We start from the raw sequence: 25,911 nt of genomic DNA, 5'->3' as shown, positions 1-25,911 counted from the left end.
TTCAGTCCTCCTTCACAGGTCTAATTCCTGTTTTCTTTCCTGAACCAGAGAGTCACTCCACCAACATTTCCTATGAATACTGGATTTCATTGTCCTTGATGTATTTAATTTTTTAAACCATCTCTCTTTATACAGCTAAATTCCATTTATCCTATTCTAAAACCACATGCCCTCCTTAGCTCACTGGGGTGTTTTTTTACCCTATTTTGTCAACGAGTGTTTATGACAGGCTTCCTCTGTCTGTGGTGCCCATCTTAGGTTGCTTGGGCTTCCATACTCAGGTAGGCTGTCCCTTCTGAGGACACCTTCCAAATTGTATCTCATATCTGACTTGAAGCTACCATTATTCCCCCCTTTACCACAAAATATGCCCTCATATTGCTGGACTGCATCTAATGGCATTAGGAGTGAATTATTCAGGAAGGAAAAGGGAAGTAAAGGGAAGGAAGATATGGGACAGAAATAAGATGAAAAAATCCTGTGTAGCTTTTGATACAAGTTGAATCTGAGGATCCCTGCTATAAAAAATGATTGACTATCAACCATTTTCTAATTCAATGCTTATTGTGCTTGTTATCACGTTGGGAATTGAAGATGGACTACAAATATGATTTTTACTTTTCAGAATCAATAAGGGAGATAGGATGAAAATATGAAATCTAAACTAGAGATACAGTAATAACTACCTCAGTAGAGTGTTACAAATTATGTGCTTCAAAAATTGCAGAAGGACACTATAAATATACTTTTCCAGGAATGCAAAAATTCACAGTGGGTTAACTGTATCTATCTTACTATTTAATTTGAATTTCTGAAAAAGCTCCATGTATTCAGTGATTGAGGATCAAAGATTGAGTTTTGACTTTCACTGATTCAGTACTATATATCCCCTTAAATGGGCATAGGAGCTTCAGATAAATTTTATAAGGATATTTTTATTGACTTTCTCATTATAAAACTTATCACAGAATATTTCAAAGAATGCATCGTATATCAATGTCACTAAAAAAGCGACCACAACCACCCTCATTTTCATTAAAAATTGTTGACAAATTTGGTGATAATTGTTGATTCTTTGATAAGAGATCAGGAGGAGCTGCCAGTACTAACTGGCAGTGAGAGGAGAGAGACTATTAGACCCAGAAAGGGTGAGTGGCACTGGGATTGGCACATACTTTTCATCACAAATTAGATAATATTTCTCTGCACAGACCCTGAGCAAGGTCAGCAAAGGTTCAGCATCTCTTATCATCTCTTATCATTCATCAATTGAGGAATATAGAGTCTACTTTCATTTTGAGTTTTCTTCACAAAATACATTTTTGTTCTCTGATGTTCTGTGTCCCCGTCTCCAAGAAGAACCATTCAAAAATCCTTTGGGAAGTTCAGGCTCCACTAATTGTTGCATCTCTGCACAAAACCTTCAGAATAATGGGTTGAAGAATTTCAAGATTTCCTAATTTCAGAGGAATCTGTAACATATAGCCAAGCACATGGAGAATGAAGTACAATGAATGGAACAACAGCAAACGAAGGAGCAAAGTAGAGAAAATACATTAAGTACAGTCATGCTTTACAAACATGAAAACTACTTTCAGTATTCTGTATCTTGAACTCCTCATACTCCTTCTCTAACATGCGTCATGATAGGATAGTGAAATTATTCATTTATGTGAAAAATTATTTCATGAATATCTCTTATACGAGGCCTAAGACAAAATTATACTTATTCACTTTATTGATAAAATTGTAAATAAAGGACTGGAGTTGTGGCTTAGTGGTAGAGCATTTCCCTAGCATGTGAGGCACTGGGTTTGATTCTCAGCACCACATATAAATACATAAGGTCCATAAACTAAACAAAAAGTGATTTTAAGAAAATTGTAAATTAAAAAAATAGTTTCAAAAATTTAAAATAGATTTCTACACATTAAGGCAAACTTTTAGAGAACTAGGATTCGTTTCAGCATCAGGCCACAATAAAATCTTGGATGATGATGTCTTTTATAAAAATAATGGGGAAATATTTGTATACCCTAAGCACATACTGAAATATATTTTAAATCATCTCTGGATTGCATATAATAACTAATAAAATGTACACACTCTATAAATACTTATTGTATTAGACAATTTATAGGGAAATGACAAGAAAAAATGTTTATATTTAGTTGAAATCATAGATGCAAAACCTGTACATACATAGTGTCATCAAGTGATAATGGAGAATTTACCGCTTGTTGTTAAACATTTGTTCAAAATAAAATAAATTTGATACAATCTAGTTTTGCAAAGAAGTCTATATTTACACAGACATATATTTCTGAGAACATAATCACATTATTAACTTGTGATTCTTTAAAAAATTTGAGATACTGGATGGACATAGCATCCTTTTTATTCCTTGTCACAAATTTATAGCATTTTGCAAGAAAATGTCATGTTTGTAACATGAAAACAGCTTAAAATAAAAAGACATACATAAAAATTATTGCATAGTTACCTGTATGTCACCTATGCTAATAGATACAAGGATATGCTTGAATCAGCCTAGCCCAGTTTGTCCTTTTTCCCGGGGTCCCTGTACCTTTCAGGGAGGAACTCCTCAGGCTCTGGCCAATACTTTGGGTCGCGATGAAGAACAAAGATTGGTATCATCACCAGTGTCCCCTTACTAATAAACACTCCATTGATTTCAATATCTTTCTTACAGATTCTGTCAATTCTGACACCAATTGGGTACAACCTGAGAGTCTCATTTACTACCATGTCCAGGTACTCCATCTGCATCAGGGCATCATAGGTAACTGGTGCCTGAAGGGAAAAAATGAAATTTGGGGGAATTAAGGTTTGAAACTAACATTAACCTCAGTCTATGCTGTATTATTAAAGTGTTAGAAGATCCCAAAATATACTCAGAATGGTGAAGGAGAGTAGTACTTACAATTGACTAAGCATTGTAATAACAATCATGCCCATTTGACAACCATGTCCATGGTCCATTGAGAAGTGCAGAGAAGTTAAGTACTTAAGAGACCTTTGGGACAATCCCAAATTCAGTTTGTAATATCCTCAGCAGCATCATGTACTACTTTTTCTCATGTGAGAAAAAGTGATTAATAGCACCCAAAAGAGAATATGACAATTACACTCAAGCAAAATATGTGAAAGTCACTGTCACCTTTCACTAGAAAACTCATGTATCTATTTCAAGTAAATAGAACATAAAAATAGAAAATAACCATTCTACATCCATTTATAGTTGAATAATTCTGCTTTGGAGATTTTATATGTATATATACCATAGAGATAACACTACCTCATGTAAAAATATTGGGAGAAACTGGTAACTTCCACCCTAATACCTCCAAAACAATGCTAAGATTCGATGGCACCATGTCACATAATTTCAGTTTCAGAGAACATTCAAAGGAGTACAGGAGGCCACTCTCAGCCCCACCCTCTGTTTCTGGACCAATTTCCTGGTTGTTCTTTAGGGCTTCATTGTAAGCTCTGAAGAAGAGGCTTTGTACCTACTTCACTGCCGTGCCAGTCCCAGAAACCATGTGTCTTCATATCTGATAGACTCCCTGTTTAGGAAGAGGTGTGAAGACAGCAGGAACAGCACGTGGCTAATGCCTGATGTGACATTGGAGAGGACACAAGGTAGAAGTAAATTGTTTGGCTCAGGAGCCAGAAAACCTGACTCATCCCTTGGCTGCTTCTCTCTAATATGTGACTAGAGTGTGAAGATATGTGGAACAGATCAGAGTTGGCCTGCCCACCAAGCCCAGGCTTACTCAGCAGACATCCAGGCAGGAGCTCTTGACACAGTTCAGCAGATCCAATGATCTGAACACTTGAGTGACACATGCTTACACTTCCTAGGTATCATCATGGTAACTGGTAATGGGTACAATTGAAATTTTATTCTTTTCAAAATTCGTTGTGGTTTTGGGAATAACATATTTCCCCAAAATGCTGTTTTCTCCTTCATTTGTTTCTTCAGAGCCTTTCCAAATAGAGCTGGTGAAAAGAATAGTGACTATATTTTGGATAAAGCCTCCTAGGAAGTGACGCGGAGGCAGTCTTGTTGAGGCTCTGCCTCTCTCCTCCCTCTCCAGTTACCATCTTCTCACCTTATTGGGCAAAGCCGCATCAATCTCCTGCTGCAATTTGGTCTGGACATCAGGATGGGTGGACATTTCATACAAAATGAAGGAAAGAGCACTACTAGTGGTCTCATAGCCAGCAAAAATGAAGATAATTGATTGGGCCACAAGCTCCAGATCAGACAGGGCTAATGGAAGAAGAAACACAATTTAGGTAAATCCAGAAAATCACAACATCAGGCTTTAGATGAAGATAAATCCCATTAAAACCCACAGATCACCAGGCAGGACCATGGAATAGCAGTTCAAGGTCATTCTCAGAGTGGTATTCAGTCTAGTGTCTATCTGATAGGGGAGACAACGGAAGACTTTTTTTAATCCAGTTTTCTGAGATCTACACCACACTTGGACTTGGCTACAAACTGTGCCATTCTCAGCACCACCAAAGATAGGTAATTTCAAGAGACACCATTTCTATCTAAGATACACAGTATGATCAATATGTCCCTTAGATTATTATGAATCTACTTTGTGTAAGTACAAAAGTGGATGATATTCTTGTCCAGGACAATTTTAATTATTCTAGGTAACATATAGCCTGAAATACTAATTTGATTGTTTGTAATACTAAGGTTTCAGTGTGTGGGAAATTGAAGAATCTTTCATCTAAGCATGCTGGAGGAAATGTAAGAAAATATTGGGCAGCAAAGGGACTGTTGCTACTGAAAGCCTGGTCCATAGACAAGCAGCATCAATAGCATTTAGGAAATTATTAGAAACACAGAATCTCAAACCCATCCTAGAACTACCAAGTCAAAATATGAACTTTCATTTTATGAACTTCCATAAAATGTGATGATTCTATTCTATTGAAAACTGTCAATAGAGCGGCAGTGGGAATTACATGTGGCGAAAAAGTGGGTCAATTTTAGTAAAACACAACACTTATTCAGTCACGACTGAATTTCACCTTCCTTAGTACATTCTCTCTTTCTGCTCTACATCATGCACACCAAACAGATCTTCTCATAGAAGCTGACCTCTATGTTGATTTTTCTCTTGAGAGGAGCTAAACACAATCATGAAATTAACTCATGTATCTTGAAATGCATCATGACATTTAGATACATGGGGCCCTGAAATAACATGGTCCCTATGCCAAACATGCAATTCAAGATAAAAATAGAATACACAAAACAAGTGTTTGAGAGGTATACAGAGTTCAGATTTACTGATGTTTTTTTCTATGGTGTTTTTCTATGATGATGTCATGAGAGCATCTAATTATGAAATCTATTATCCCAGTGAGTTTGAACCCCATGAGTAGGACTATAAAGTCAAGGTTTGGGCCAGGTGCTGTGGCACACACCTGTAATCCCAGTGGGAGGCTGAGGCAAGATATTCCTCAGCAACAACAAAGGTCTATATCACTCACTGAGACTCTGTCTCTAAATAAAACACAAAGTAGGGCTGAAGATGTGGCTCAGTGGTTGAGTACCTCTGAGTTCAATCCCTGGTACCCCACTCCCCAAAGCCAAAAAAAAAAAACAATCAATGTTTGAAGCTTAGATGTTTGCATTCGTAGTTACCAACCATATGTGAATGTTTAAATTTTAATTAATTAAACCTGAGTACACTTCAGTTCCTCAGTGGCACTAGCCACATGTCAAATGGTCACTAGGCACATGTGTTTGGTGGTTATTATATTGAAACAGTTAAACTATAGACTGTTTCTATCATTGCAAAGAGCTGAATAGAACTGGGTAGATACATATAGGATAGATGAATGGATGGATGGATGGATGGATGGATGGATGGATGGATGGATGGATGGATGGACGGATGGATAGATGGATATGCACATGTGAACACAAAAATATGAGGGGCTGGAGTTATGGCTCAGTGGTAGAGTGCTCACCTCACATGTGCAAAGCCCTGGGTTTGATTCTCAGCACCACATAAAAATAAATAAATAAAAAGAATATAATATGTCCATCTACAACCCAAAAAATGAATATTAAAAAATTATGTACACTGGGGTTAGGTTTGTGGCTCAGTGGTAAAGCACTCACCTAGCACACATGAGGAACTGGGTTTGATCCTCAACACCATATAAAAATAAAATAAAATATTGTGTACACCTACAACTAAAAAATAAAGATATTTTTTAAAAAATATGTACACTGGCAGGCTGTAGTAAGCCCAACCCTCATCTCTCGAATTAATTTTCAACATTCAGGATTTTTTTATTTGATTGTCAAGACAATGGGTACCAAAAATTAGAACTGCAATGGGAGTATTTATGTCACAGAAATAAGCTCTAAATTAGAAAATTTCTTTTGAAAGAGAGAGAAAAATAATGTATATCTCTGGATGTGAGTAGATACAAAAATATTTCTTTCCTCTGCTTCATGTAGAAGCATTTCATGTTAATAATCTTATCTGCTGAAAGTATCTAAAAGCAAAAATCCACAAGATGATCACAGATTTTGATTTCTAAATTCCATTAATTACTAAATAAATAAATAAATAAATAAATGAAAACCCTAAGATCCATTGAAAAATCACCGATTCCAAAGGGGTCAGGAGAAACAGAGCCGAAACCTGGAATATCTTAAATCAGAAAGGGAGAAAATACTTGGAAAATAAATGAAAAGGGAACAGAATATACTGTATGTTTCTATAATGTAAATACATGTCAGAAAATGTACAAGACCAAGAGCAAACTCTAAGGAAATCTGTGGACTTTAAGTGATAGAAGTGTGTCAATACAGGTTCCTGAACTCTAACAAATATAACTCTTTGTGGTGGATATTAATAGTGAAGCAGTGTATTCAAGACTACATGGAGAACCTCTATGTTTTCAGCACAATATTGTAATGAATTTATAATTTCTCACAATAAATAGAAGCTACTTTTTAAAAAATCACAAGGAAATGTGACAAGAATAATAGAGGACTCAAGAGTCTACATGAAATGGATTCCAGTGGACAAATAAGAAAGAAATTGAGAATCAAATAAAAATATTGAGAAAATAAGTTGAATAAAAAATACCATGCTAGTGAAACAAATACTTGTTTATATCAGCTTCAGTATTGAACATAGTTCTAGATGTCTTTCCAGAGAGTTCCTCAGGCTACTGTATATAATATCCAAGCATAGCCTTTCTGCAACTTGGTAGAAATGCTCTTCTTCCTGGAAAAATTGCTGAAAATTTCAAGAACAACTCTTCCCACTGAGTTTCCCCATAAGTAGACAAGGTAGCAACCTTGGTTACCTTTATGAGATTCCACATCTTTGGAATTCTGAGAATTTATCATAAGCTGAAGAAAATCCACCCGATGCTAGAAATAGAGTGATTTCAAAGATAGAATGTTAATTATGAAGTCAGAAATAAATTAAGAGTGCAGAAATTATCTACTCTTCTGAAACTATGACTTCTTTAAGTATAGAAGTCCAGCTAAAGTTTCCTAAGTCATCAGTGAAGAAAAGTATCCATCTATAAACTTTGGAGAGTAGGACATTTCCCTGAGTGAAAACTGGCTGTGGGGTCCAATAGCGACTGGTCTTTGCTCTCCCTGCTTGTGAGCTCTGTGGATTCTGAACACAGCCTCCTGGCCAGAGAGTGGTTGGCTTTGTCTCCTGTTACATTTGTTTTCTCAGGGAGAAGTCCTGGACTGCAATATTTTGTTTTACTGCCTCAATTCGTCACCAAAGATACCACAGATTAGTCTCCTTCCATTTAGAGCTTATCATTAGATTTTGGGCAAGCTTCTTGAAAGATCCAATCATGCTTGAAGCTATGAAGTTGTACTGACACCTGGAGGGCCCATACTGGCTCCCTGGCCTGCACACATCCTTGTGCTGGCCTTCATACATGAAACAAACCTTCACCTAAAGAACCCATGCCTGCTCCATCAGAGGCCAGACAGTACCAGCTACACTGAGGATGCCTTCTGTGGAGAATTTATAAAGTGAGAGGTTTGGAAATGCAATGATTCTTTGTCAATATAAAATCTAAAAAAATTAAAGCACCAGGAAAAATATTATGTTGAAATTTTATCTATTGAAGACAAGGGACATGATAAAATATTTTTCCTCTATTTAAAAAATCATTTCAACTGATGTATAAAAATATTTAGCTATACACATATTAACAAGGTACCTGATTACTTTGATATATATATATATATATATATATATATATATATATATATATATATATATGCTGTTTGATGTTTATGTTAGTTTATATACATCTTTAATTGCATTTATCATTTCCTGATACTGGATATTTTCAAAATATATTTGGCTCAATTTATAGGAACAATTTTTAAATAGTGCAGCAATAAACATGGGAGTACATATCTCTCTTTGACATACTGATTTCATTTTCATTGGCTAGATACCCAGTTGTGAGATTGCTGGATCTCACGATGGGTCTTTATTTGATTTCTGAGGGCCCTCCAGACAATTTTCCATAAAGGCTGTCGTAATTTAAATTATATTCAATAATGTACAAGGACTCCTTTGGGACTTTTTCTATCAGCAATATTTATGCCTTGACAAATTAAATTCCATGCCCATCATTTAATTGTAAATGTTTTCTCTTTGGTTCACTATTTTTTCAATATTTAAAACACATAATTTTATTTATTTTAATTTTTATTAGTTCTTTTTAGTTATGTATGAGAGTAGAGTCCATTTTGACATTATTATAAGAGCTTGGAATACATCTCACTCTAATTAAGTTCCCTCTCTGATTCATTCTTTTATCTCAATTACCAGATGCTAAATTCTTTATTCTCCCCAAATAAAAACCCTCTACTACTCTCAACCAAGAGTTCTTCATCTACTTTTTAAAAATATACAAAGAAGTATGGAAGTCATACACCCATAGGCAAATAAGTTATCAAAAATGAACCTCCTCTGTAACCACCACTGGATTTTACCTGTTGTTTCTCTTGAAGGCGACTTTCTTTCCTTCTGCTTATAGCTTTCTTTAAAAAATTTGTGACATCCTTTGGAAACAGAGAAATATTCATTGCCTCATAAATGGGAGTAAGGAATGGAAAGATTGCTGCAGGGGAAAGAAAAAACAAAGGACACTTCAGTGAAAAATGTAAAATTTACCTGGAGCAATTACATCTTGTCTACCAATCAGAAAAATGGAAGTCATAATGGTTCCTAAAGAGTAACTGTTCGTGTTAGGACTACTTATTTGGCTCCAGGCCCCTGGCTGAGCAAGAGGAGGTCATATACAGGGCCACCATCATAGCAGTGATATTAGTGGCCCCTTGTGCCTGTGTGGAGTGACCAAAGGATCAGGATGAAAACCCTGACACCTTTACTCTTCATGTACTTGAATAGAGTGTCTTTGGATAAAACTAGGCTTTAGTCTGGGACTGTGGTTAATTATGCTCTTCAAGAAAGAACAGTCAGGATGGGATAAAGAGAATCCACCACAGGAGGAATCCAGAAGACATTATTAGAAAGAAAATTGGGAAACTCAATGTATGGGAAAATTGATCAATATTCACCTAAATAAACTCTGGATGAAAGAAGAAATATAAAGTGAAATGGATAAAGTACTGATAAGAAAAAAGAAGAAATAATATATTAAACTTATGGAAAGAAGAAAAAGCCATTATTTTGTAGTGGAAAATTGTTATCTATTAAATAAAAACAAAGATCACAAATGAACAATAAAACTTCACCCAATAAATCATGAAAAAAAGAACAAATTAAAGGTAAAGAAAACAGAAGGAAGAAAATATTAAGGACCAAAGTGAAAGCTAATCAAAGAGAAAATAATGTCAATAGAAGAAATGAATAAAAACAAATGCAATTATTTGAAAAATATCACCAATAATGCCAAAATAATAGCTAGACTGAGCCAGAAATAGAAAGACTACAGTTACTAGCCTTCAAAACGAAAATGGGAAATACTGATATTATAAACAAAGAAAGAAGTATAAAGATATTTTAACAATCAGATTATCACAACAACTATACAAATTACATAAATGAAATGGACATATTCCTAGAAAACACAAACAACTGAATCTGAAATTGGCAATCTGACCATGGCTGGCAGGAGATGGAAATAGGACAGATCAGGGTCAGGTTGAAAACCCTGGGCCTGTGATAGCATCCCACAGCACCTGTCCTACCTCCCCAAGCTCCAGAGGGTCTGAGGGATGGAGGCAAACATTCCACACACACAACCCAGCACAGATACTCAGGCTTTCTGAAGGAGGGGTGTGAGAATATACATAGACATGCATCACATGATGAGGTTAAAAGAGAAATTAAGAACATTTCCACAAAGAGCAGCTCAGGTCCAGATGTTCCATGGAGAATTCCACCAAACATTCAAAGAACTATAACCAATTCTTAACTTCTTCACAAATATTCATAGAAATATCTAGTATTTTCTAATATAGAATACAGTGAACACTTGTAAAAGATCCTAAATGTCCATGTTAACCTAATCATAAGATTTAACACAAAGATAACACAGGACAACTACAAACTGACATATCTTATAATTATGGATGCAAAATCTCAACTAGTATTAGAAAATTAAATCTAGCATCATATAAAAATAATTATATACAACAAAAAAATCAGATTTGGAGGTCAGAAAAAATGGTGTATTAGCAGAACTCACAATATCCCAACAGTCCCTGGAGACTGAATTAAATCAACAGTTCTGTGGGGAAATGGGAAGGCTATGGGAAAATGATAGCAAGCAACCCAGAAAACTAGCAATCAGGCGAAATCCAAAAATATCAACTTCTAGAATACAAAAAGAATTAATTCAAGGGATAGATGGCAGCAGTTCCGGGTGTGCATTGGTTCCATGGGGGAGAGGAAGCTCCTCCCCAATGGGCCCAAATTACTCCCACCCAGTTTAAGATAAATGGTGCTGCTGTCCAACAAAATCATCATCTGAGAAGAAAATAAGCTCATCAGAGCTAGCTCAACAGAGAGACCAGGCACTCTCCAGCAGAGAGTAAAAGTGGGGAAGTTGCATCAGCTAAAGACATTCTCTGTTAGTACTTCCTGGGAGGGAGACTACGAATCCCTGCAATTTACCCTTGCTTTTCATGTTTCACTCATTTTTCACTTTTTGCTCTTTTTGTATTGTTTCTGGTATATTTTCTTTTTGAATACCAAGAAAAATGGCCACCTAATCTTTACCTTTTACTGTATTGACGGGTGTTCAGATCATGCATCAATCTGGACACAGAAGTAAGACTACAACACAGAAAAGGAGAAGCTTTGTGGGGCAACCTGCAGTTGTCTGACAGTCTGCAGAGTAAAGTGTTAAGGGCACTTTTATTTGAAGTTGGCAGTCTGACCATGGCTGGCAGGAGATGGAAATAGGACAGATCAGGGTCAGGTTGAAAACCCTGGGCCTGTGAAAGCATCCCACAGCACCTGTGCCACCTCCCCAAGCTCCAGAGGGTCTGAAAGATGGAGGCAAACATTCCACACAAACAACCCAGTACAGGGACTCAGGCTTTCTAAAGGAGGGGTGTGAGACACCCAGATCCTTTACTGATTGTCTTTGTTTTCTAGAAGTTGACCAACAACCCTACCACACTCACATTCCCACCTCAGTCACAAGAACAAAGCCATTTTTAAAGTGAAGTCTACTCTGAATAAGACAATACTTTCACAGCAGATGCTGCCAGGCAGAGGGGTCAGAGCTCAGCACACAGACTCCTCCATCAAGTTTGGCCAGCTTGGGCCAGAGCTGAAAACAGACAAAAAGCATGACATTGGTATCACACAAAATTCTTTATAACTGGGATATTCTAAAATCAAAACCCCACAAAGCAATGTCTTCAAATTTAAAGCTTCAACAGAAAGAAAACTGAAGCTCTATGAGTGGTCTTGCATTCACTATTGGAGATAAACTCCCAGTGTCTTATCATTATGTATTTTTTAGAATTCATATAATTTTATTTATTTTTTTAATGAAAAGGATCCCATGTCAATTCTGCTTCTCTTTCACCTTCACTCCATTCTCCTGTGCTTCATTGTTTTTTCTCTCCTCCCTCTCCCAAGTTTTCTTTATTTTTCTTTTTATTTTATTTATGCTTTATTCTTCTAATATAGTTTGCCATACTATATTTCTAATGCTTAAGCTTTTCCACCTACTCTATGTTACTCCTCACTCACTTTTCTCTTTGGTTAATACAGTTGCAGAGCTCATTACTAATAAATGCTGTAGTATATGTTGATATATGATTTGCTATTAAGTTATTACTGTTACTGGCACTTATTTTCTGAAAGTGGTACTTGTTCTTGAGCCCAAGACTGTTTACATTGATTAGATGTGTTAAAGTTAAGATATATCTTCATATCAGGGCTTAAAATGATGAAATAAATATTAATTAAACTCCCTCACATACATGAGCAAAAGGAATCCATCTCAACATATACACAAATACAACCTCAGCAAACAGGCTGTCATCCTGTCTCCAAATGCTTATTATCCTCCAATACTAAGTTCACAGATATTGCAGTTGATGAAATCCCAAGCAAATAATTTTAAAAGTTGATTGTTAACATTATCAATAAACTAAGACATGATCTAAGGAATGAACCCTGGGTGAGAACACAGGATGTGAAAGATAATCTGAAAAGACCAAACAAATTTGAGAAATAAAAATCTCAATAAATCAAATAAAAATTTAGCTGAATTCTTGCAAATGTATTAGGTCACCTGGAAGATAAAACTTCACACTTGAAACATATAAACCTCAGTCAGCATTAAGGGAAACAAGAGGAAACATGATCAGAATATTCATGAGCTCTGGGATGACATAAAGGGGGCATATAATTCACCATACTGAATTTCATCTTTTTGCATATCCATAATGCATTGATTAAAAAGAATGATAAATGAATAGAATAAAGACCAGTAGACTAAAGGAAAGGGAACAGGTTAGAGGGAGAGGCAAGGGACAGGGGAAGTACTAGAGACTGAATTAGAGCAAATTATATTCCATGCTTGTATAATTATGTCAGAATGAAGCTCAATATTATGTGTAATTATAATGCACTGGTCAAAAATTAAAAACACCGAAGTAGCAAAGAATAGAAAAAAATTCCTTCAACATCATTAATTTTATATATAAAAACCCCAAATAGCATATGGACAAGAAAAAAAATAAAAGCATTTTCTTTAAAATAAGGAATAAGACAAAGATGTTCACTGTCACCACTCTTAGTCAATATATCAACTAAAATCTTTGAGAAATGAGGCCAAAGAATGAAGTAAAAGGAATTGGAAAAAGAGAAGTCAAATTATTATTCTTTACAAAAGATGTGATCTTAAAATTCAAAGACAAAAAAAAAACTGACAGAAGAATTGTAGTGTTGATAAGAAATAATCCCATGTGTCTATGGTTCAAAGAATTTTGAGAAAGGTGCCATGACAGTAAAATATGGAAAAACCACTCTTTTCAATAAATGCTTTTGGTTCATCTGGACAGAGACACACAACAGATTAAAGTTGGGACCTGAATTCATACTGTAAAAAAAATCCAACTAAAAATGGATCAAAAATGTAAACATAAAATTAAACTAACTCTTAGGGAAAAAAAAGCAAGAAACTACACCTTTACAATTTTAGATCTGGAGTCTAAGATTGTGAAGCCAAAAAAAGGGAATAAAAACACAAAAATTTGGGCTGGGGATATGGCTCAAGCAGTAGCACGCTTGCCTGGAGTGCATGTGGACCGGGTTGGATCCTCATCACCACATACAAACAAAGATATTGTGTCTGCCAAAAACTAAAAAATAAATATTAAAAATTTCTCTCTCTCTCTTTAAAAAAACACAAAAGTTATATATTATAAATATAAAAAGATGCTACTTCCAAATATACAATCAAAAAGTCAAACCAGACCTGTAGATGAGGAGAAAAAAATTGCAAAACACATCACATCAGGAATCTGTATCCAGAATAAAGAAATCTTACAACTTGCCTACAAACAGAAATACAACTGTGACTTGAAAAGACTTTTATAGAAAGAAGACATAAAAATACCTCAACTTGTTCAACATATTAGGTTATAGAAATTAAAATGAAACTCACAATGAGATGCCACAATACACCCAGGAGGATAACTAGAAACAAAACAATGGGAAAAAGTAAGTGTTGGACAGGATAGGGAGTAACAGGAGCCCTTGTGCACTCCAGGTGGGAAATTGAGATAGGTGTGGCTTTTGTGGAAAACATACTGACAGTTACTATTAGGTAAACATTAAATTGCTATTTAACGCAGCACTCCCTAGTAAATACATATACCCCCAAACAATGGAGCATCTACATTCATCAAACTCTTCTCAATTTCAAGAGTAAAATAGACCACAACACAATAATACTGGATGACTTTAACCAGTATAGATCTAATAGATCTTCCAAACAAAGACTAAACAAAGAAACTATAGAACTCAATAATACAATCAATAACTTGGACTTAATAGACATATAGAGAATATTTCACCCATTAATGAGTAAATAATATACTTTCTTCTCAAGTGCACATGGATTCTTCTCTAAAATATACCATATATTATGCCACAAAGCAAATCCTAGCAAATACAAACAAACAGAGATAGTAACCTGCATACTATCAGATAATGGAATAAAATTAGAAATCAATGATAAAATGAAAAATAGAAGGTACTCCAACACCTGGAAACTAAAAAAATAATGCTATTGAATGAGCAAGAGATAGAAGAAGATATCAGAGAGGAGATTTAAAAATTTTTAAAGGTAAAGGAGAACACTGATACAACATATAGAAATCTCTGAGACACTATGAAGGCAGTACTAAGAAGAAAGTTCATTGCATGGAGTTCATTCCTTAAAAGAAGAAAAGTCAACAAATAAGTGACCTAACATTACATCTAAAAGCCCCCCCAAACAAGAACAAATCAAAACCCAAAGTAGTACAAGACAGGAAATAATTAAAATTGGAGCTGAAATCAATGAAATTGAAACAAAAGAAACAACTGAAAAAATTGACAAAACAAAAAGTTGGTTCTTTGAAAAAAAATAAAATTTATAAATGCTTAGCCACACTAACAAAGAGAAAGAGAGAGAGAAATCTTAAATTACTAAAATCTGTGATGAAAAAGGAAATATCATGATAGACACTTTTGAAATACAGAAGATAATTAGAAGCTATTTTGAAAATTTATACTGCAATTAAATAGAAAGTATCAAAGACATCAATAAATTTCTAGAGTCATGATCTAAACTGAATCAGGATCACATTCACAGGCTAAAAAGATCAATTTCAAGCAAGGAAATAAAAGACACTATCAAAAGGCTATATACAAAGAAGGCCCTCTACCAGACATAATCTCACAAGTCCTTCAAAGAAGACCTAATATAAATATTCCTTAAATTATTCCATGAAATAGTAAAAGAGGAAACACTTCCAAACTCATTCTATGAGGCCAGTATCACCCTGATTCCAAAAACAGCCAAAGACACATCAACAAAAGAAAATTTCAGACCATTATCTCTAATGAACATATATGTAAACATTCTCTATTACATTCTGGCAAATCCCATACTACCAGAAGTGTTTTACACATTTAATGCAATCCCTATTAAAATCCCATGACATTCTTCATAGAAATAGAAAAAGCCATTGTAAAATATGTATCAAAAAATAAGAGACCCAGAATAGCTAAAGCAATCTTTAGCAAGAAAAGTGAAGCAGGAGGCATCACAATACCAGAACTTAAACTATACTACAGAGCTATAATAATAAAAAGGCATGGTATCTACACCAAAATAAACTTGTTGACCAATAGTACAGAATAGAGGACACAGAGACAAACCGACATGAATATGTTTGTATCATACCAGATAAAGGTAACAAAAGCATTCACTGGAGAAAAGGGCCTATTCAATAAATGGTGCTGGCAAAATTGGAAATCCATATTGGCACCAAAACAGATTCATAGATCAATGGTACAGAACAAAAGATATAGAGACAAACCTACACAAATACAGTTATTTCATACTAGACAAAGGTGCCAAAAACATTCATTGGAAAAAAAAAGATGGTCTTTTCAACAAATGTTGCAGGGAAAACTGGAAATCCATATATAGCAAAATGAAATTAAGCCACTATCTCTCATGCACAAAACTTAATTCACTATGAATGAAGCACCTAGGAATTAGGCCAGAGATCTTGCATTTAATAGAAGAAAAAGTAGGCCAAAATTTTGATTATCTTGGATTAGATTCTGACTTCCTTAACAAGAATCCTAAAGCACAAGACATAAAATCAAGAATCAGTAAATGGGATAGATTCAAACTAAAAAGGTTCTTCTCAACAAAAGAAAAGATAAGGTGAAGAGAGAGCCTAAAGAATGGGAGCAAATTTTTACAGCATACAAATCATATAGAGCACTAATACCCAGGATATATAAAGAGCACAAAAAAATTAACACCAAGGAAACAAATAACCCAAAAAATAAATAGGATATGTAACTGAACAGACACTTCTCAGAAAAAGATATATATTGATCAACAAATATATGAAGAAAGGTTTAACTTCTCTAGTAAATACAGAAATGCAAATCAAAACTCCTCTCAAGATTTCATCTCACTTCTCTCAGAATGTCAGTTATGAAGAATATAAGCAAAAATGTATATTGGTCAGTATGTGGGAGAAAAGGCATACTCTTACATTGCTGGTGGGAATGCAAATTGATGCAACCAATATGGAAAGCAGTATGAAGATTCCTCAGAAAAGTTGGAATGGAACGACCATTTGACCTAGCTATCCAACTATTCCGTTTACATCCAAAGAACTTAAAATCAGCATACTACAGGGACACAGTCACATCAATGTTTATAGCAGCTGAATTCACAATAGCTAAACTGTGGAACCAACCTGGATGCCCTTCAGTAGATGAATGAGTAAAAAAACTATGGTGCATATACACAATGGCATATTATTCAGCATTAAAACAGAATAAAATCATGAAATTTTCAGATAAATGGATAGATTTGGAGAATTCAATGCTCAGTAAAATAACCCAATCCCAAAAAATCTAAGGCCAAATATTTTCTCTCATAATTGGTTTCTGATCCGTAATGGGGGGGTGGTCATTGGAGGAATAGAGGAACTTCGGAGAGGGCAAAGGAAAGAAAAGGGAAGGGAAGGGTTATGGGTATAGGAATGATGGTGTAATAAGATGGACATCATTACCCTAGGTACATGTATGATGACACAAATGGTGTGAATCTACTTTATGTAAAAGTACAGAAATGGAAACTTGCACTCCATTTGTGGATTATGTAGTAAAATGCATTCTGCTGTCATGCATAACTAATTAGAACAAATAAATAAATAATTTCTTTAATAAAAGGAATGAAGTACTCACACATGCTTTAGAATGGAAGAAATTGAAAACATAATGATAAATGAAAAAAGTCAGACATGACTTTGAGGATTGCATTAATAGAAAATTCACAGTATCAGCAAATCTATAGAGTCAGAAAATAGATTCATGGTTGCTTAGGCTTGGAGAATAGAGAGTTAGTAATGAAATAATAGCCTGCTTCTGAGTTGATAAATGGTCACTAGTTATGGCTGCATATATTTTTGTACTGAAAACCATTTAATTCTACAAGTTAAGTGAGATGATCCAAAGGTATATTAATTATGTATCAATAACACTCTTATTCAAAAAGAGAATGAATGAATAACATGGTAGTTCACATACTTATTGAGAAGAGCAAAGGGTCAAAGAAATCAAATCGTAAGAGCCTCTTGACTTTCTCCACAAAGGGATCTTGTGGTTTGTTGAGGGAATCAATGTTCACTCCAAATAATGTAGCATTGATCACATCCATGCTGTAGGCCCCAAAGATGCTGAATAGAGAAAGATATAGAAAGTTAAAACCAGTGTCTCTTCCCAATCCTTCCACTACACATGCAGCAAGTAGTAGGAGTAAGTTCATGTGCCCAAGCAAGACAAGCATTGAGCCCCACACTGTCAACAGTTATCTGCTGGACCATCAGATTAGTCTATGATCCCTTAACACTGAGCAAGAGGTCTTTATGAGTTTCAAATGAGGTACTGCCCTTGTACTAGGAGTCATGGGGACAGTGAGGTGACTTAGATTCACCTCTGAACTCAAGAAGTTCACCCACACAGGGGATAAGATCCATAATCAGACAAACTACAGTAGCACAATAGATTGTAGATGATGACAGTTGTATACAAACAGCTTCAGCAGGACAAGGGTGGAATAACTGAGTCTTCTTAGAGGGCTTAAAAAGGTGACCTTGACCTTGACAGTATTTTGTCTTCTAGTATATCCAAAGTCATAAATAGCAGCCAAACAAACCTTGGTGGATACAGGAGAGATCCTTTCTCCCGCAGTTTCCCTGTCTTCTCCTGGGAGCAGCTATTTCTTAGATGAAAAGTTGGAGTTGTGACTCCAAACTTGCTTTTGTCTGCTCATTGTACAAGCTCAACATTTGGAATTCGGTTCTGTGGCAAGCAGTTGGAGGGGCTCCTGGTGGAGCTTGGAATGCCAGAGCTGCCCTGCTACTTACTCTTTCAAGTTGATAAACTTGCCCTTCTCTGATTCCAGTCTCATGTTTTTCACCAGCACATCTCCATACTGGTTAATGATGGGAAACATCTACACACAAAACACAAAATCATCAATAGTTAAGTGAGAGACTCAGTCCCCAAGATTATGGTTTTCCCAGGATAAAGAAGTATGAGACATTTATAATGAACCTTACTATATCTCTTCTAAAACATAAAGACAAAAGAACATTTTTAGGAACTTCAAATTCAGATAACTATCCCTTTAAAAGGAACTACTATCTATCTCATTTTCTACCCATCCCCAGGTTTATTCTCTAAGTTTTCAATGAAGAGCCATCCTTACCTCCTTGAGTTTTCCACTGGTGAAGGTTGGAGAGAGCAGTGTTCTTATTCTTTTCCACTCTTCATCCTCAGACAAGGAGATGGCTTTTTTTTATAAATCCCATTGGACCAAGATTCTAGAGCCCAAAGAAAAGAGATTTTGTCCTATATAAATGTCGAGGTCCCCACAGTTGCAAAAGTTGTTAAATAAGTATCATTTATTTAAAAAAAAGTTTAGTGACTGCCTACTAGGTAGCTTGCCCTATGTCAGACACTCAATAATATTTATTCCAAGTGATATAACCTCCTGAGAGTTTGAAAGAGATACCCAGGTACCTCACATAGCTTTTGGACTTTATATTCCAACCTATGTTTACATGCAAAATTTTCAATTGTTGGAAACTTTTTTTAGGGGAATAGACAGGAAAAAACCTACAAAGACCTAGTACAAACTCCAGGGCTATGCAGAGCAGAAATGGGTTGGTGACAGATATCAGATGTTCTTGGTCAACTGTATGTTATCTAAGATCAGTTCTGTCTTTACATACATTTCCGGCATAAATGTCTTGATAAAAGGGTACTTAGGTATGATAATTTTAAAAATAATAATATTTGAAACTTAAAGGATTTGGAATATAAGTGGAAAACAGGAAAAAACACAAGTTTTTAATGGAAGTTGTTTCAGTATTTTCTAAAAGGACAGAGGAGAAAAGGAAAATAATTCTATTTTTCACCTGGGTGCTAGACTTCCAAAGTAAAACCCTTGAAGTTTAGTTCTGTCATCTAAAATATATTTTTTTGTGTTAAAATGTATGTTTCCATCCAGGCACAGTGGTGCATGCCTGTAATTCCAGCAGCTCAGGAGTCTAATACAGGAGGATCACAAGTTCAAAACCAGCCTCAGCAGTGTTGAGGTGCTAAGCAACTCAGTGAGACGCTGTCTCTAAATAAAGTACAACATAGGACCATGGATTTGGCTCAGTGGTCTAGTGTTCCTGAGTTCAATCCCAGTACCCCACTACCACCAAAAAATGTATGCTTCCAGCACTCATTCACTGTAAACATTTAGGGGATTAGGAGAAGAGGGAAGCTGCTTCAACTTGTCAGAGATTCTACAAAAAAAAAAACAATTTTCAGCTAACAATGTACTTACTGGTGTCAAACTGAATGCTTTCTCCCAAGCATCAGGAATAATTCAACAACGTCTGTTCAGTCATATACAGAAAGACAAGTAAAAATGTTCATCTCAGTGTAGATTAGTGATTTATACATGTTAGGAAGGGGTATGTAGAAGGCAAGTAAATAGAGGCTGGATTTGAGCAGTGTGCAATATATGCATCTATTGAAGATCACAGAAAATCCAAATATCATGCACAATTATCATATATTAATCAAAGTTTTAAAATTTTTGTTTGAAACCCAGGTCTTGTGCCTGCAAGGCAAACACTCTACCAACTGAGCTATATCCCTAGCCCTCAAAGTTTTTAAAAAGTGAAGATAGAGATTGTATGGGAATCCAAACACACACACATTAGCCTCATCTAAAATTGGGGTGAACTTTGGAAGATTAAAGTCTATATCCTTCAAAAAAAAATGTTCACTCTCATTGCTGTTATTCAACCTCACACTGGAACTCCAAGCTATGGAAGTTATGTCAGAGAAAAAGAAAAACAAATAAATAAAAGAAATACAGATAGGATTTTCCCTATTTATAGGTGCGATCTTTGTCCGATGTGGTCAACACACAAGAAATCAGGCACATTTCTAAGGTTAATGAAGAAATGGTGAAAACACATTAAAATAACAATCTAAATCAACACAAATGTAGGCATGTGATACATTTGGACAGAGCTGCACACTCATTTATATAGGCACACAAAACGGGAAAAATGAAAATAAAAAGCCTAGATTGTATCAATTTCCTGTTAATATAGGAACAAGTACTTAATAAATTTATAGTCATGTAAGAAATTTTCATTGGGTAAAACAGAATAAATTACACATGAAACTGCCTGATAATTTTTTTGGGCAAGGAATGCCCTCTGAATTCGTAAATATCTCAGGATAAAAATTGAGTCAATAAATTAAATAAATAAATAAAATATGTTACTTTCAATTAGACAAAAGGGAACAAAGGGAAGGGTGAGGGGGTGGGATTAGAAAAGACTGTAGAATTAATCAGACACAACTTTCCTATATTCATATGTGAATACACAACTAGTGAAACTCCACATTATGCACAAACACAAGGATGAAAGTTGTACTTCATGTATGTATAATATGTCAAAATACATTCTAGAGTCATGTATAACTAAAAAGAACAAATAAAATCTTAAAAATATAAATAAATGTTACAATTTTGAAAAGTGAGTACTTACCCACCGGTTGGTGAAGACAGAATAACATTCTTTGATGAGCACTGTTTTGATAATGCTGGGCTCTATAGTAGCCAAAACAGGTTGTGAACCATTAAACAGGCTGTGTTGGGAAAGCAAAGCTGATTAAATCTAAGAGGCCTGATTCTGCAGCAGGATTCCAGACTTTGATCCCGATATTACATATTCTACCTGCCTACTCCTACAATACATAGGAACATGAAGTTCTGGTTGGGGATTCTGACCACAGAAACCACTGGAGTCTTCATAGCAAAGAGGGTAATGTAGAGAAAGTAGGTAGGAAGAGAAACGTAGAGACAAAATACACCTTCTAAGAGATCATAATTAGAAATAACATTGGAACACTGGTTAAATCTATATGGTGAATACAATAGTATTGCCTACGGTACTTTCCATAACTTATTTATTTGTTGATTTATTTACATATTTACTTATTTTTAAATTACAGGTGGATAGAAGCCTTTATTTGTCTATTTTTATGTGGTGATAAGGATCAAACCCATTTCCTCATTGTGCTATGCAAATGCTCTGCCACTGAGCTACAGCTTCAGCCCATAGTCTTCACAACTTTTTACATGGAAAAATATAAGTTTGTGAAAAATTGAAGGCAGATAATTTACTAACATCTCACAATTACTAAGGTTTGCAAGTGGTAGCTGAAATGGGGCCTTTGGAGATTCAGTGGGGCACATTGTGTCCTTGGATCACATGGTGTCTATGGGCCATGTCAACTGAGCAGAACACTCTGGCCAGCCCTGTGGCTTTCTGGGGATTGATGAGAGAAGATGGAGGAGAAGAGTCAATGTCTTCTACCACTATTTTTACTCTAGAGCAAAATGATTGCATCTCTTCTATGGTTCCCACCAAACCCCCACCAGCTCTGAAAGGGAATAGTTGCTACAGTTAGCTGAGGTCACTCTCCAATATAAACCCCGTCAATCCACCAGGGAACTCACTGGTGGAATTACATCCTATGTCTGGTCTTAACATCAAATAGATGAAGGAGAGAAAGAAATGCTTCACTGAAAAGTCAACACTGAAAACTTAATAATGGCATATGAGCAACAATAATTATGACAAATAAAAAGAAGAAAGTAGAATTAGGGAGTAAAGATGGCAGGAAACTCTTCTAGACTAGGAGATTTATGTTGTCACAATCATGTTGTTGAGTAAGTAAGTGACATAGTGAGCATATAAAAGTGGATTTGCCTTCCTGTTTTGGGGCTTAACTTGGAAGAGGGGAGATGCTACCTCTCTGCACATAGTAAACAGATAGTTAGACACTGGCTGTGAGTTTTCATCATAGAAACTAAGCGATTAATCTTCCTCATGCTAAGTTTCATTTGTAATATTTTAACTGTGCAAAAAAAGCATCCCAGAGATATGAGTGTATCTTCCTAGAAATATGCCCTGAGGAAAAAAAGAAAACACTGTGAGAATGCTCATAGTCTGAACATAAAGTCCACAGCTTACACTGTTGATGTGCCAGAGTCCTGAGCTCATCAACAGAAGTGAACCTGACACTATGAGGAGTTGTAAACAGAGCCCCAGGGTAAACCTGACTGTGCTCTGGATGGGCCCTCACACAGTTTCTGAAGCTTGAAATCTCAAAACTTCTCTCATGGAGCTAAATATCTACTGATGTAACTAAGCAGGTATTTGCAACCAAAAGAGGCAAAACAGGGAGCTCAAATGACACTCACCCGGTGATAATTAAGAAGAATTCCCGAAAAAGGCAGAGGTGTTGGCCCAGGAATTCCCAGCTTCTTAAAATATCCATGTGAATAGGTCCCATATCTATAAAGTGGAAGAGAAGTCCATGTCAAGGGATTGTGACTGTGTGTATACAGTGGCTCACGAGTCACTGATTCAAGAATGGGAGCAGTAAAGCCAGGCAGGTAACATGTAGGCCCTAAATAACAACAAAAACTCCAATGGCCCTAATTACATCTGCTCATCATCTCTCTCACATTCTCTGAGAGACCACAAAAGTCATAATAATTAGCTCAAAGCAGCTGATTATTGTTAAGTTGCATCATTAGGCTCCAAATTCTATAGTTAATATTTGATATAAGTCCCGGAACATGAGTTTGAATACTCCTGAGTCATTCAGACTAGATTTCTTCCAGGTCACTTCACTCACTGGAGTCAGTTTAGGAAGTTGACTTGATGCCATTATGTTGGCCTTCTAGTGGCCTCCAGTGGAAGCCATCCCCACTCTGGGACTTCTTTCCTGAGCAGAAAGGAGTATTCTCCCACTTTTTCATAACTCCCATCTAGATGCTTTTTATTGCATCCCTGGTCCACATTTTTCTTACTCATCTGCTGTAAGAGATTAAGAACACTGGCATATGGAGAAAATTTTGAGTAAGAATAACCAGCTGGGCAGGTATATTTAAAGACATGTGCAATCTACGTCATGGATATATGTATTAGATTAATATTCTTTCAATTTTTCAAAAAAGATGAAGTCATTCTTAAACAGGTTGTTTTTCACAAATTCAGAACCCAAGGGTCTTATTTTGACCTTCAGAAGGAATGTGAGGAACTTACCTCAAAGAAATTGTACTATTGAGCAGAATAAAATTAAAACGTTTTCATTAATTTTAAAATGCCACTGGTGGGAAAATAGATGCAACAAAAGCCTGAATACTACCCTTTACTTTAATTGTTACAACCAGGTTTATATTTTCTATTTTTATATCATTATGAATACCTAGTCTTACAAAAGTGGATTTAAGATAGAAGTCAAAGGTCACCTTGGGGCAATGTCTTCTACCTCAGTCATAAATAACTGCTCTCTTCCCCCTGCTCCATGAAACCAGGAATCCCACTATTTTTTAAAAAATATTTTTATACTTGTAGGCAGACACAATACATTTATTTTATTTATTTATATTTTTGTGGTGCTGAGGATTGAACCCAGTGCCTCACACATGCCAGATGAGCTCTCTACCACTGATCCACAACCACAGCCCAGGAATCTCACTATTTAAAGGAATTCTTCTACTAGATGATATTATTCATGCTCCTGTACTAGAATTTCATAAGCAAATATTTAAAATACAAAATGGGCTTGGAAACATCTGTCTCTTGAAGCTGTCATTAGATTTCAAATCAAGGGAGAAACAAGTCTCTACACTGATGCTAACTTAAGGCATAAAACTTCCAAATTTCTCCCAGGTCTTTGCTCAATAGTTTTATCATTCAGGAGTACTTGCATATTGCAGAGCGGAGGATTTGATTTTTTGGAGAGAGGGCTGTTCCAGGGAAAGGGAAGAGAACAGAGGGAAGAATTGAATCTGAGCCTGTGGTAGCACCTGGGATGCACTTGGTGCATTTTACAAATGGTGCTGGGACCTGAAGAAAAGAAGCAGGAACCACCTGTTCCACAGGAGAGATGCTCCTACACATCTCTTGTAGTGCACATAGAACACAAAAGATAAACAATGACACAGAAACTTGTGAAGACCCCTCTATACCCCTAGAATTCTGAAAGTTTGCAAAGTGTGCATCACTTTTCAGAAGGTGTCCAGTTGTTTGTAATCTTCATCTACTGAACTCTTCTGGTTGATTAATCTGGGTTCAAATTTAGACTCACTCCAAAGTTCATCCTCTAAATCAAATCATATCACTAAATCTCCTAGTCACAGAAATGGTTGGTTTCAAGAGAAGCGAAACTGGGACAGTTACTCACAGATAGAGGAGCACCAGGCTTATTCCCAGGAAAACACAGGTTTCCATGGAAAAGTTTGGGATCAGGTCCATCACAACTTTCCTTCCAGATATGTGATCTAGAAGTGCCAAGCTTGCCTTCTGTGAGCAGGTGTGATTCAATGAAGTCAGACTGGCATATTTATATGCTGGAAAAGGAGGTGGGGATAAATGTTCAACCAATAGAAAAAACTATTGGTGCTCCACCCACTATTGAAGAAGCCAGGTGCCCCCTCCACCTTGGCAGTTGGCAGTGAGACTTGGGGACATGCCTCTTTGGATCTTAGAGTTCAGTTTTCATAAAAAAAAATATCTATAAAATCTTCAATGGGGCTGCGGTCGTGGCTCAGTGGGAGAGTGTTCTGAGGCATTGGGTTCAAACTTCAGCACCACATAAACTTGAAATAAAGATATTATGTCCACCTACAATTAAAAAATAAATATTTTTTAAAAATACTTTGATCAGTGTTATTATGCCCAAAGGTTATTGCTTCTTTTCAGAAACTCAAGTGAAACATTAGAACTAAATGTCTTCTACTCCATTTTTTTCTCTGTGGATGTTCTCATTATAAAATCCTTGAATTATACCCAAAAATATTATATCTAAATAACTACTCATGCACTTTCCTCTGCTTACAATGTTCTCATGCCCCATAGAAGACTTTTTAAAAAATTGTTTTAGTTGTTGATGAACATTTTCTTTCTTTCTTTCTTTCTTTCTTTCTTTCTTTCTTTCTTTCTTTCTTTCT

At 35.7% G+C, this 25,911-nt stretch overlaps 1 pseudogene across 1 annotated transcript; it reads right to left on the bottom strand.

Annotated features, from left to right (window-relative positions):
* Positions 1-915: 915 nt before the first annotated feature.
* On the bottom strand, positions 916-25,263 carry LOC101969366 (cytochrome P450 3A12-like; annotated as a pseudogene). Its single transcript, XR_013427172.1, has 12 exons — positions 25,146-25,263; positions 23,152-23,245; positions 21,639-21,690; positions 21,431-21,549; positions 19,075-19,189; positions 18,731-18,819; positions 17,892-18,040; positions 9,065-9,192; positions 7,390-7,456; positions 4,140-4,300; positions 2,588-2,814; positions 916-1,472 (listed from the first exon to the last, which is right to left on the bottom strand). The product of XR_013427172.1 is annotated as a cytochrome P450 3A12-like (transcript).
* Positions 25,264-25,911: the final 648 nt, after the last annotated feature.

Source organism: Ictidomys tridecemlineatus, chromosome 10 (genome assembly GCF_052094955.1).
Source record: "Ictidomys tridecemlineatus isolate mIctTri1 chromosome 10, mIctTri1.hap1, whole genome shotgun sequence".
NCBI classification, from domain to species: Eukaryota; Metazoa; Chordata; class Mammalia; order Rodentia; family Sciuridae; genus Ictidomys; species Ictidomys tridecemlineatus.
This window is presented reverse-complemented; position numbering and strand designations above follow the sequence as displayed.